Source organism: Tupaia chinensis, unplaced genomic scaffold (assembly GCF_000334495.1).
Source record: "Tupaia chinensis unplaced genomic scaffold, TupChi_1.0 Scaffold000322_1, whole genome shotgun sequence".
Lineage (NCBI taxonomy): Eukaryota > Metazoa > Chordata > Mammalia > Scandentia > Tupaiidae > Tupaia > Tupaia belangeri.
In genome coordinates, this window is record NW_006159816.1 from 2,040,636 (window position 1) to 2,052,617 (window position 11,982).

Genomic DNA, 11,982 nt, shown 5'->3' on the forward strand with positions numbered 1-11,982 from the left:
TCAGGCTGTGTACTGCCTAAGCTCAATAGCTACAGTGTGTTTTAGTGTGAACGTGTGATGTAAATCCCATCAACAGGCATCCCATTTTAAAGAGATTGATTTTGGCTGAGCGAAGGTGATAGTATATTCATCTCTGTTCAGCTTCTTAAAACTGATTTACTGCAATGGCTTGTAGTAGTAACAGATGTTTATTTGAATGAATATTCATTTGCTGACATCAAGTCCCAGTAGATGACACTTTCCTCTTAAGAGGTCATATTTTCCTCTTACAGAGTGTTTGCTATTACAGTTGCCAATTGTCTATTTAGAAGACATAACATTAAGGAGCTATGTAAAGTGGAGTATTCGTGTATAATGATGTAGAATCTGAACAGAGGTAAATATGCTAATTGGAAACTGCAATAATGCCAGATAGGAACATCATAGTGACTTACCTTATCTTTCTTGACAGCATCATGATAGCTTCTCATCAACCAATCATGAATTTTCTTTTAAATGACCTTATTAGTACACAGCTTGAGCTGTAAAAACATTTACTTAAGAAAGAATATTACTAAAAGAGAGGTGTCTTAAAATCACCAGAGAAAAAGAATGAAGAACTTTATTGTGAAGAAGATTTAAAACACGATACGTTTTTTGATAAATAGAAGTTATTAATATTTGGGGGCCCAGCTGCCTCTCCAGCATTTACTATACAAAATCTTACTTTCTTCCTTCAAGAAAACAGCAATATCAGAAGTACAGATAGCCTGCTACAATTATTTTATAATTTTTATGCATTGGGCCAGTTTATCATACCTAAAGTTACTTTGGCTCTGCAAAAGATTATTTTGGCAGAAGTTTTATTAGTGTATCAAATTGTCTTTCAAGAAACTTGGCCAGGATTACTGCCTAAGATGGCAAGTTATAAATTTTAAACCTTATTACATTCCCCTCCCTCAAGACAGTAGTACTATTGGATTTTCTGCTGCTATGATCTAAACACAAATTTGTTACAGAATTCCAGAAACAAATAAGATAATTTGAGGAGCAGAGTTATAATGAGATAATGATCTGGTTATGTTTTTTAGTCCATAAAATGCCTAGAGTATTTGGCAACATAACTAAGTCTCCATTATCTATGGTGTTACGAGAACAGATATAACATATACATTGAAATCTGTAGCTAATTCAAAAGTATCACTGTTAAGCTTTTTGAGCCAGTCCTCTTTCTCAAACTCACAGATGTGTTTTCTATTATCTCACTCTTTATATTAGTGGTTCTCAACTTTGGCTGCTTTAGAATCATCTTGGGATGATTCGGGAGCTTTTAAAAATTCTGATACACAGGCCGTATTCCAGACCAATTAAATAATACATAAGCTCTGGGGTGAGACCCAAGTATTAGTCATTTTTTTTAAAACTCCCTCAGGTGATTCCAATATATGGTCAAGGCTGAGAACCATTGCTTTATTCAACTTAGTGGTAGGCATGCTAAGAATACACAAGGAGGAGAAATGGGAAAGAAAATGTTCTGTTTGCTAAATTAAACAGTGTGTGTTAGCAGTGATTGTTTAAATTGTCTTAGACCAATAATATCTAGAAAAGGATTACTAGGCTTTTTTTTTCTGATTTATTTGAAAATCATAACTTCAGTTCCTTGTAGCCAGAAGAGGATACATTTCCAGGAAATGTATATATGTTTATTAAGACTGAAATTTACCAGCAAATAAATTGCCCCTATATTTTGATCTATAACAACTATTTTCAACTTATGGAATTATTTTTCAAAGAAGAGGTTTTGAAAAAATGTCTATGATACACACATTATTATGTAGTCATGATGCAGTATGTATAATTTTCAAATGGTAGTTGGAGATAGCAGGTATCTTTAAGAAGTTAATTTTAGCCAATTTCAGTTTAGAAGAAAAAAAATGATATATCTCTATTTGTATGAGTCCTCTTTAAATTAATTTTTATAAAGTGTATTTGTCTGAGCTATCTGCTAAGAATTATCCAATAAGAAAGATGAATTATAGTAGAGATAGAAAAAACTCCTTACCTTTATTGTAATTTCAGTAGGTTGGAAGCAGTTATTTATTTGCTTAAATATAAACAATGTAATTAATATGGGAGAGAGGATAGTACAGTGATTAGGTTCAAACAAACAAAAGCTCCAAATGTAGCTCTGCCCTTTCTAGCCATGTTTCTTGGAGCACCTCGCTTACTTACTCCAGAGACTCACTTTTTCCATGGTTGGACTCCCACCTGGCCAACGGTAGTTTGAGTCCCAGACCTGGTAGCTTGAAAATCACACTGGGTGCATGTGCATGTACATTTGTGCCCCAAATCCTGAGTGGAGAAGGGATTGCATTGTGGCCATCCCCACTGTGGGGCTAATTTCTCACTTTCTCACTTTCTGTCTCTCTGTCTCTGGTGAGCATGCACACTCTATGGTAAAAAATAATAATAAAATAACTAAACTAAAATAAAGGAAGAAAAGAGTAATTTGTTTCTTCTGTGTAAACTTGTTAAGTCATTAGAATATATATGGGGAAATATGTCACAGCCTTTACCATTACTGCCAGGCACTTGGTAAGCCCTGAATAAATGGTAGTTATTTTTAATTATTCAAGCAGATTTTTTAAAAAGCCAATTTCTTTCCTGAATAATCTAAGTCTGTTTTTTATAACTGCCCACAGTAGCTCTTTGTTACTCATGTGGGCTATCGGAAGTCTTTGCATGTTCTTAAACTCAGCATGGAGTGGCAAGGAGAGTGAGTGGGACCAGCAGGTAGCATGATGGTTAGACTCCCACACAGTCGACCACAGTTTAAGTCCCAGACTCAGAGGCTTAAAACTCATGCTGGGTGCATGTGCATGTGTACTCAAAATCCCAAGAGGAGAATGAAGGAGAAGGGATTGCAGCGTGGCCATCCCCCCTGGTGGGGTGATTTCTTGCTTTCTGCCTGTCTCTGTCTCTCTGGTGAGCGCATGTGCCCTATAGCAAATATCTCGAAAGAAAGAAAGAAAGAAGAAAGGAAGGAAGGAAGGAAGGAAGGAAGGAAGGAAGGAAGGAAAGAAAGAAAGAGAAAGAAAGAAAGAAAGAAAGAAAAAGGAAGAAAGAAAGAAAGAAAGAAAGAAAGAAAGAAAGAAAGAAAGAAAGAAAGAAAGAAAGAAAGAAAGAAAGAAAGAAAGAAGAAAGAAAGAAAGAAAGAAAGAAAGAAAGAAAGAAAGAAAGAAAGAAAGAAAGAAAGAAAAGAAAGAGAGGAGTGAGTTGTTGCACAGGTGCACTCATGGCTGTGCATATGAAGTGAATGGGGTGCATAACCCACCAGGCTCCTTCACTAACTGAGGAACCCTGTTCAGCACACTACACAGTAAACACGTGTGATTGTCTGAATCACCTGGCATCAGGGGCCATTTCAGTTACTGCTGAAAAATGGGAATTAAGAATCATCATATTCTGGGGCCAGCAGATGGCATAATGGTTACATTACTAGACTCCCATGTAGTCAACCATGTTTCGAGTCTCAAACTGTCAGCTTGATACTCATGCCAGGCACATGTGTGTGCATGCCAAAAAAATCTTGAGAGGAGAATAGAGGAGACAGGATTGCAGCATGGCCATCTCTCCTGAGGGGTCATTTCTTGTTTTCCTCCTCTCTGCCTCTCTCTGTTTCTCTGGTGAGCGCATGCATCCTAAAGCAAACATCTCTCTCTCAAAAAAAAAAAAAAAAAAAAAAAAAAAAAACGTATTCTTTATTTTTTAGCAACATACCCCCCCCCCGCCCACACACACACACAATAGTGGATTTCAAAAAGGCCATGAAAAAGTGTAATTAATCTATGAGTTTATTTTAGTGTAAAGTTTTTGAAATCCATGCAGTTTTTTCTTTTCTTTTTTTTGGAGAGGTTTTTCACTATAGGGCGTGTGGGCTTGCCAGACAGAGAGACAAAGAGACAGAAAGCGAGAAATCACCCCCCAGGGGAGATGGTCACGCCACAATCCCTTCTCCTCCATTCTCCTCTTGGGATCTTGGGCACGCACGCACATGCGCCTGGCGTGAGTTTTAAGCCACCGGGTCCAGGACGTGAACCGCGGTCGACTATGTGGGAGTCCAGTGACATAGCCATTACGCTAACTGCTGGTTCCCATATGCAGTTTTTTCATAATATGTATTTCCCATGAACTTTTTGAAGACCCCATGTGTGAGTGTGTGTGTGTAATTTGCAGTCTAATATGCATTTTTTAAAGAATTGTTTAATTTAATTTAATATTACTATTATTTAATTTTCTAAAGGGCATGTGTGCTCACCAGAGAAAGAGAGAGAGGAAAGGTAAGAAAGCAAGCTGCCAAGTCCAGGACTCAAACCGCAGATGACCATGTGGGAGTACAGTGCCCTAATCACCACACCACCTGATGACCCCCTAACATGCATCTTTTAACATCTCTGAAACCAAAACATTCCTGTTAATTACTGATGTTTCTTTCTGCCAGGCAGCATGTGTGGTGTAGCTTTTATCGTCTGTGAGTGTACCAAGTTGCCCATAGGTCTTCATGTCATTGTGATGTATGAGGAAAAAGTCAAGCCCAAATAAGTTTAACAAAATTTGTTCAATAAAATATAAAATTAAAAAGTTAAGCAATAAAAAAAATCACCATAGCATAACTGACAGTGATCCCTCTTCATAATGGTACATAAAATAATGCGGCATCTCAGAATCAAATCTTTAATTTTATGTTATAGTTTGTGCCGTTGTTTAGTTGAAAACAATTTTTTCTTAGGGATTCAAAAAATGTGGTATTTTCAGATCTAATTTTCAGTTTCACAAAACACTACCTTTTAAGGTTAGTCATTTATGAAATTCAAATTTGATTGTTAAGGAATCAAATTATTACTATATCTAAGTGTACTTATATATTCAGCTGACAGTCATTTAATGTGTTAGACGCTTTGTTTCCATGTAGATAGTATGCCTCAATCACTGTTTAGAAAGATGGCTACAGCTGATAGTTGTTGAGCACTTCCATGACTAGCACTGTCCTCATTCTTTTCATTCTTCTCATGGCTTGAGACTTGATCCTCATGTGGTCTTAGAATTATCATTATTTCACAGATTACATAACTGAGGCATGAGAAGGTTAAGAAATCATCCAATATCACATAATAAATTTGGAGTTTGTCATTACATATTTCTGTGTAATTATTCAATTAATATTCTTTTTGCTAATTAGTCTGTAAGTGCATCAAAAGGAAGGGGCTTCGTTGGCTCTTTGCTGCACTATCAGTGCTGAGTAGAGTGCCTTTGCACTCACTTGTTTTAATAAGTAGGGAAAGCTAAAGAAAGGTAATATTTGACCAGATACTTAAGGACATTCTGTGTGGTCTTTACAAAGCAATTTGACAATATGCTTTGAAACCTTTATGATGTGTATGTAGGTTGGCTTGGAAATTTCAATGCTTACAATGCATATTAAGGAAACCAAAATTAAAGCACATTAACTCTAATACTTCTGTCTCAGTTGCTATTTAGGCTAGGTTTGTTAATATGATACACACAATAATGTCCCTCCAACTCCCTTAGATGTCCAACCTCCTAATCCCTGGAACCTACGAATATGTTAGGCTATATGGCACAGGGAAATTAAGGTTGCAGATTGTGTTAAGGTAGCTAATCTGCTGATCTTAAAATAGAGAGAGTATTCTAAAGGTATCCAAGTGGGCCTAATATAATCATTGGGATCATTAAAAGTGGAAGAGTGAGAAAGACTCAGTCTGCTATTGCTGGCCTTAAAGATGTTGGTTGAAATTATAAACCAAAAAGTGCTAGAGACTTCGAGAGCTATAAAAAGCAAGGACGTGATTCCTCCTAAAGAGTCTCTGGAAGGAAACCTTGTCTTTCTAGTGAGGCCTGGGTCAGACTTCTAACCTACAGAACAGTGAGATAGTACATCATAGTTGTAAATCTGTAGTAACTTGTTACATCAGCAATAAAAGTTCAATATAGTTAATAAGGTAGGAAAAAATGTATGGATTGATTGTCTGCATTAGGTAAACAGTTCTTAAATTTCTGAATTTAGTAGACCAATAAAAGTTACAAAAAATTCTGGGGCCAAATGGTAGCTTTTAATTTTGCTGCTTTATTCTGAATTGCTTAAAATTACAACAGCAGCATATTATAACATAGTTTTACAAGGCAGAAATAATATAAATATAACATATAAAAGCAAATAAATAATTTAATTTTGAGAAATCACATTGTATTATCTTTATTTTTCCCAGTTCATCCAAGCAAGGTCTGATTAAAAAAAAAAAAAAAAAACCATATCAGCACCATTCTATGGTCACGCATTTGGGAACCCTATCTTAGATGCATTTTGTTGATTTTAGCCTCTGGATTTTAGAGTAGCCTAAGAAAAGGAAGTTAGCATAACAACAACAATAATAAAGTCCTCAGACTTTAAGTTCCTAGTACAGAATTATCAGAACTTTAGATAATTTTATCATGGCTTTTACTGCCATCTTTTTGATTCTGCTTATCTTCCCTTGTCATATACTCAAAGCATGTTGTAATTATTTCCTATGGCTATTGTAACAAATTACCACAAAGTTGGCATCTTAAAACAGTGTATATTTATCCTCCAGCAGTTTCGCAGATCAAAAGTCCAAAATCATTTTCACTGGGCCACAATAAAAGTGTTGGCAGAGCCACGCTCTCTGCAGAACTTCAGGGCAGAATCTGTTTCTCAGCCTTTTCCAGCTGGTAGAATGGCAGTCCTTGCATTCTTTGGCTCATGGGTCCTTCCTCTTCTCTCAAAGGCAGCAGCACAGAATCTTCAACTCTTCCTCTCTCTGCTTCCCTCTTCTAAGGATAATTGGTAACATGCCAACCCTTCTATATCAAAATTCTATTTCCCTCTTATAATCACGATAATATCTAGGATTTACTCAGATAATCTAAAATAATCCTCTTATCTTGAGATCTTCAATTTAATCATATCTACCATGTTTTCTTTGGCTGTATAAATCACATTCCAAGTATTAGGACCTAGAAACTTTGGGAGCCTTTACTCCACATAGGTATTACATTTTTACTGCATAGGTTTTACATTTATTTTATAAGTAAGGAGGTGTTCTTTCTAAGAAACCTGAGTTACCTACTAGAATTTTGATGTATCAATCCTAAAATGCCATGCTTATGACCAAAAGAGGGAAGAGGGATTATAACACAAGTAGTTTCAATTAATGTAATAACTTTGTTTTATGTATAAACGTCAATACCAAAAATATATTTTGCTTCTATATACCAATAAGAAGTAATTAAAAAAATTTTTAAGAAGAATCCACTTATTATTACAACAAATATTGTAACAAATAAATATATTATTTATGTATAATGCCTTTTATAAAAAGCCATATCCTTGGTAGAAAAGTAGCAGAAACCATTATCCTTTATCATTATTCCACATTAATTCGAGAATATTCTCTAAATATTTTGGTACAAAAATGATACTCAGACTGCTAGTACAGAACAGCTTACTGAGAATCTCTCAGCAGATGCTTAGGTATCCCCCTCTTTCAGCAGCTTATTCCTGAGATCAGCTGTTTCTGAGGCATATAAAAAGGTAATTTAAGAGAGCTCTGAGACAACTGGAGAATCAGTACTGTGGGGGAAAAATCATAACAGAACAAGTTGACAAATGGAATACTGTGGCTGACACCAGCCAATCTGCTCAGGCCACTGCTGCTAAGGTTTAGTAAACAATATCTGGGTGACTTTCTATACCCAAAGCCCAACTAACTGCTCAGGAAGAACCTGGGTATAGGGACGATCTGTCTCTGTACATAGCATTTCCCAGTAAATCAAACATACACTTGTATGTGTGGAAACAGATACTCTGAGTTAGCAGTTTCAGATTCGGTTCCAGGCACTATGGGATCCATAGGTACCCTAGGAGGGCCTGCCAGGGTAAATGGAATAAATGGAGCAGATTCAACTCTGAGTTACCCACTCCAGTGTTAGCCAGAACAATCTCTCCTTTATCAGTTTTACTTATTAGGGTTCTGTATGAGTTTTGTTTTTAAGAATTATTCAACTACTTTTTAAAAAATTAGAAGTAATTCTCGGGACCAGCAGTTGGCATAATGGGTACGTCGCTGGACTCCCATGTAGTCAACCGTGGTTCAAGTCCCGGACCTGGTAGGTTAAACTCACTCCGGGTGTGTGTGCATGCATCCCCAAGATCCAGAGAAGAGAATGGAGGAGAAGGGATTGTGGCATGGCCATACCCCCTGGGAGGTGATTTCTCGCTTTCTGTCTCTCTGTCTCTTTCTGAATTTCTAGCAAGCGCACACGCCCTGTAGCAAAACCCTCTCAAAAAAAAAAAAATTAGAAGTAATTCTGAAAGTATATAAATTATTTTGGCTCTTGGTTTTATAAACACTTACACTGATGTATGCAACAAAGGTAAACTGGGAATACAGTGGTTAAAAATAAAAGCTTTGGGATCAACAGACCTAGATTTAAATGCTAGCTCTAAAACCTGATACTGATCCTATTTATTTCAACTCTCAGGTACATACTGATTCTTATATCTTTGTATTCTTGTACCACGGTTCGAGTTCCAGACCCGGCAGCTTGAAACTCACATCAGGCATGTGTGCATGTGTGCCCAAGATCCCAAGAAAAGAGTAAAGGAGAAGGGATTGCAGCATGGCCATCCCTCCTGGGGGGTGATTTCTTGCTTTCTGTCTCTCTGTCTCTCTAGCAAGCACATGTGCCCTGGAGCAAAAATCTAGCAAGCGCACACGCCCTGTAGCAAAACCCTCTCAAAAAAAAAAAAATTAGAAGTAATTCTGAAAGTATATAAATTATTTTGGCTCTTGGTTTTATAAACACTTACACTGATGTATGCAACAAAGGTAAACTGGGAATACAGTGGTTAAAAATAAAAGCTTTGGGATCAACAGACCTAGATTTAAATGCTAGCTCTAAAACCTGAGTTGCGTGATACTGATCCTATTTATTTCAACTCTCAGGTATATACTGATTCTTATATCTTTGTATTCTTGTACCACGGTTTGAGTTCCAGACCCGGCAGCTTGAAACTCACATCAGGCATGTGTGCATGTGTGCCCAAGATCCCAAGAAAAGAGTAAAGGAGAAGGGATTGCAGCATGGCCATCCCTCCTGGGGGGTGATTTCTTGCTTTCTGTCTCTCTGTCTCTCTAGCAAGCACATGTGCCCTGGAGCAAAAATCTCCCCCTAAGAAAAAGATCTAAATAAACTAAATGGCTTACCATATTTATAGATCTATAAGTTCAGTTCCACATTGTTCTACACATCCTACACATTCTTAACAATTTCAATTAAAATCCTGACTTGAATCCTGGTATATATATTGACAAGTCAACTCTAAAATAGATATGAAAAAGAAAAGGACTGGAAGTAGCCAAAATAATTCTGGAGGTGAATTCTACCAAATATTGAGATAAAAGCTGTATTAAGACACTGGGGTATCAGTGTAGGGATAGAAACCGGCCAGTTGGATGTAAATAGAGCAAAGCAAGAACAAGCTAGGTATTCAGATTGAGGAGAAAAGACAGACTTCAATAAATAAATCCAAGTCACACTCATTTGATAGGCCTACATCCTAATGCCAGCAGCCAAATAGACTCCTGCATTGTATAACAGCAATTCCCAACTTTGATATTTCTTGTTTGTTTGTTTTTGAATTTGCAAGAGAGTACATGAGCTCACCGGAGAGAAATGGAGAGGGAAAGAAAATAACACGCCTCATTACCATAGTAACTGGCAATGACACCATTCCTTCTCCGTTTCTCCCACTTATAAGGATTTCAGGCATGCACACACACACACACACACACACACACATTCAGTGTGTTTTTCAAGATACAAGGTCATGAACTTGAACTACAGAGTTGGCCATGTGAAATCCAGCCACCTTAATCACCATGCTACTGACTGGCCCTTGGATTTCCTGTGAGAAAAGAAAGTTAGGATTCTCTCTTACCTTATATAACAAATTAATATCTGGGAAGATTTATGACCTGAGAGTGAAAGGCCAAACTTAAAAACGTATTGAAGAATATTTATAAACCTAATTAAAATGAAAAACTTCTTTTATCTAAAGATACCACACAGGTGAGCAGCCAGATAAGAATATTTATCACACCTGTAAAAAATGATTAGTATGATACTATATAGAATTTACTAAAATTAATGAGAAAATCACAAAGAACTCAACAAAGAAATGGTCAAGTGTGACTATCAGGTAACTCACAAAGACTCAAACACAATTGGCTAATAAATAGATGAAAAACATCTTCAATCCCACTAATAATCATGTTCTGTTTTACATCAGGGGAAATGGACTATTAACTAAAGTATAAAATGACACAAACTAACAAAACATATAAAATGACACAACAAAAAATATAAAATGACAAAAAATATAAAATGACAAAAAGTATAAAATGACACAACATACCTTTAGAAGATAGTCTTAGAGGTATGATCTTGCTTATTTTGAATATTTTGCAGGGTGATTCAGATAAGAGGCTAAAATAATTGAAATGAAAACATTTTAAGAACTAAAAAGTAATATACACATTAGGTATTACAATCTGCCTCATAACAGAAATGAATAACGCATGGCTCCAATCTTAAGAGGACAAACGTTGTGGTAAACTCAGAAGTCCCTAGACTCATGGAAGTTCCAGAAAAAGATACTCTTAAGATACGTTGTTCTGATCAAGCCTTGACTGCTGCTCATGGGACTAACCTATCTTAAAGTGGAACTAGTATACAAAGAGCTAGCTAAGTTACCTGAAAATATTTTAGCATAAGATCAATTTTTTTTTTTTTGAGGGGTTTTCGCTATAGGGTGTGTGCGCTTGCCAGACAGACAGAGAGAGACATAAAGACAGAAAGCGAGAAATCATCCTCCAGGGGGGATGGTCACGCCGCAATCCCTTCTCCTCCATTCTCCTCTCGGGATCTTGGGCACGCACGCACACGCGCCCGGCGTGAGTTTTAAGCCACCGGGTCCGGGATGCGAACCGTGGTCGACTACGTGGGTGTCCAGTGACATAGCCATTACACTAACTGCTGGTTTCAGTCTTTTTATATTCTTCATCAGACAATATTTCTAGGATTCTACTAAAGTCATGTGCTGTTTTGGGGTAATTTAAATTCTACTGCTTGTTTTATAGTTTCTTTGCATAGTTCAACTTTAAAAAGATTATTATTACTATTATTATTATTATTATGTAAGGTTTTTGCCATAGGGCATGTACACTCATTGGGAAGAGACAGAGAGAGTAGCAAAGTGAGAAATCAACCTGCAAGGAGGATGGCCACTCCGCAATTCCTTCTCATTCTCAGCCTGAGATTTGGGGCATCCCTGCACACATATCTGGTGTGATTTTTTAACCTCACTTGGCCATGTGGGAGTCCAGCACCTTAATCACTATGCCACCTGCTGGCCTCTTTTAAATTATTTTTTAAATTATAGAAGTGTCACATGCTCAGGGTAAAAATGTTTAACTGGAACAAAGGGATAAAGGTAAACAATTAAAATTGTTTTCCCTCTTTTCAGATCATTTTAAGAACTAAAATAACATTTCTGCATTTAAATGATGTCATGTTGCAATAAAGAACCATTATTTCTATACTTATTTATAATGGTAAATTATCACATTTTTAACAATACTAAACATCTGGGGTTCCAGGAGCAAATGGAGATCTTGAAATGTCATGGCCGAGAGCTCCTTCAGCTGCTTGACCTTATCTCTTGATGTTACATGTTCCTCTTTCTTTTTCTCACGTCCTTCTCTCAAACACAAAAAAGGAATAAATCTCTTGTTTCTTGCTGCATGAGAAACAGCAACATTAATCGGGAAACATTGTAATATTGATAATTCGATAGCCCGAAATATCCCACAGTTTTTTTTTTTTTTTTTTTTTTTTTTAAAA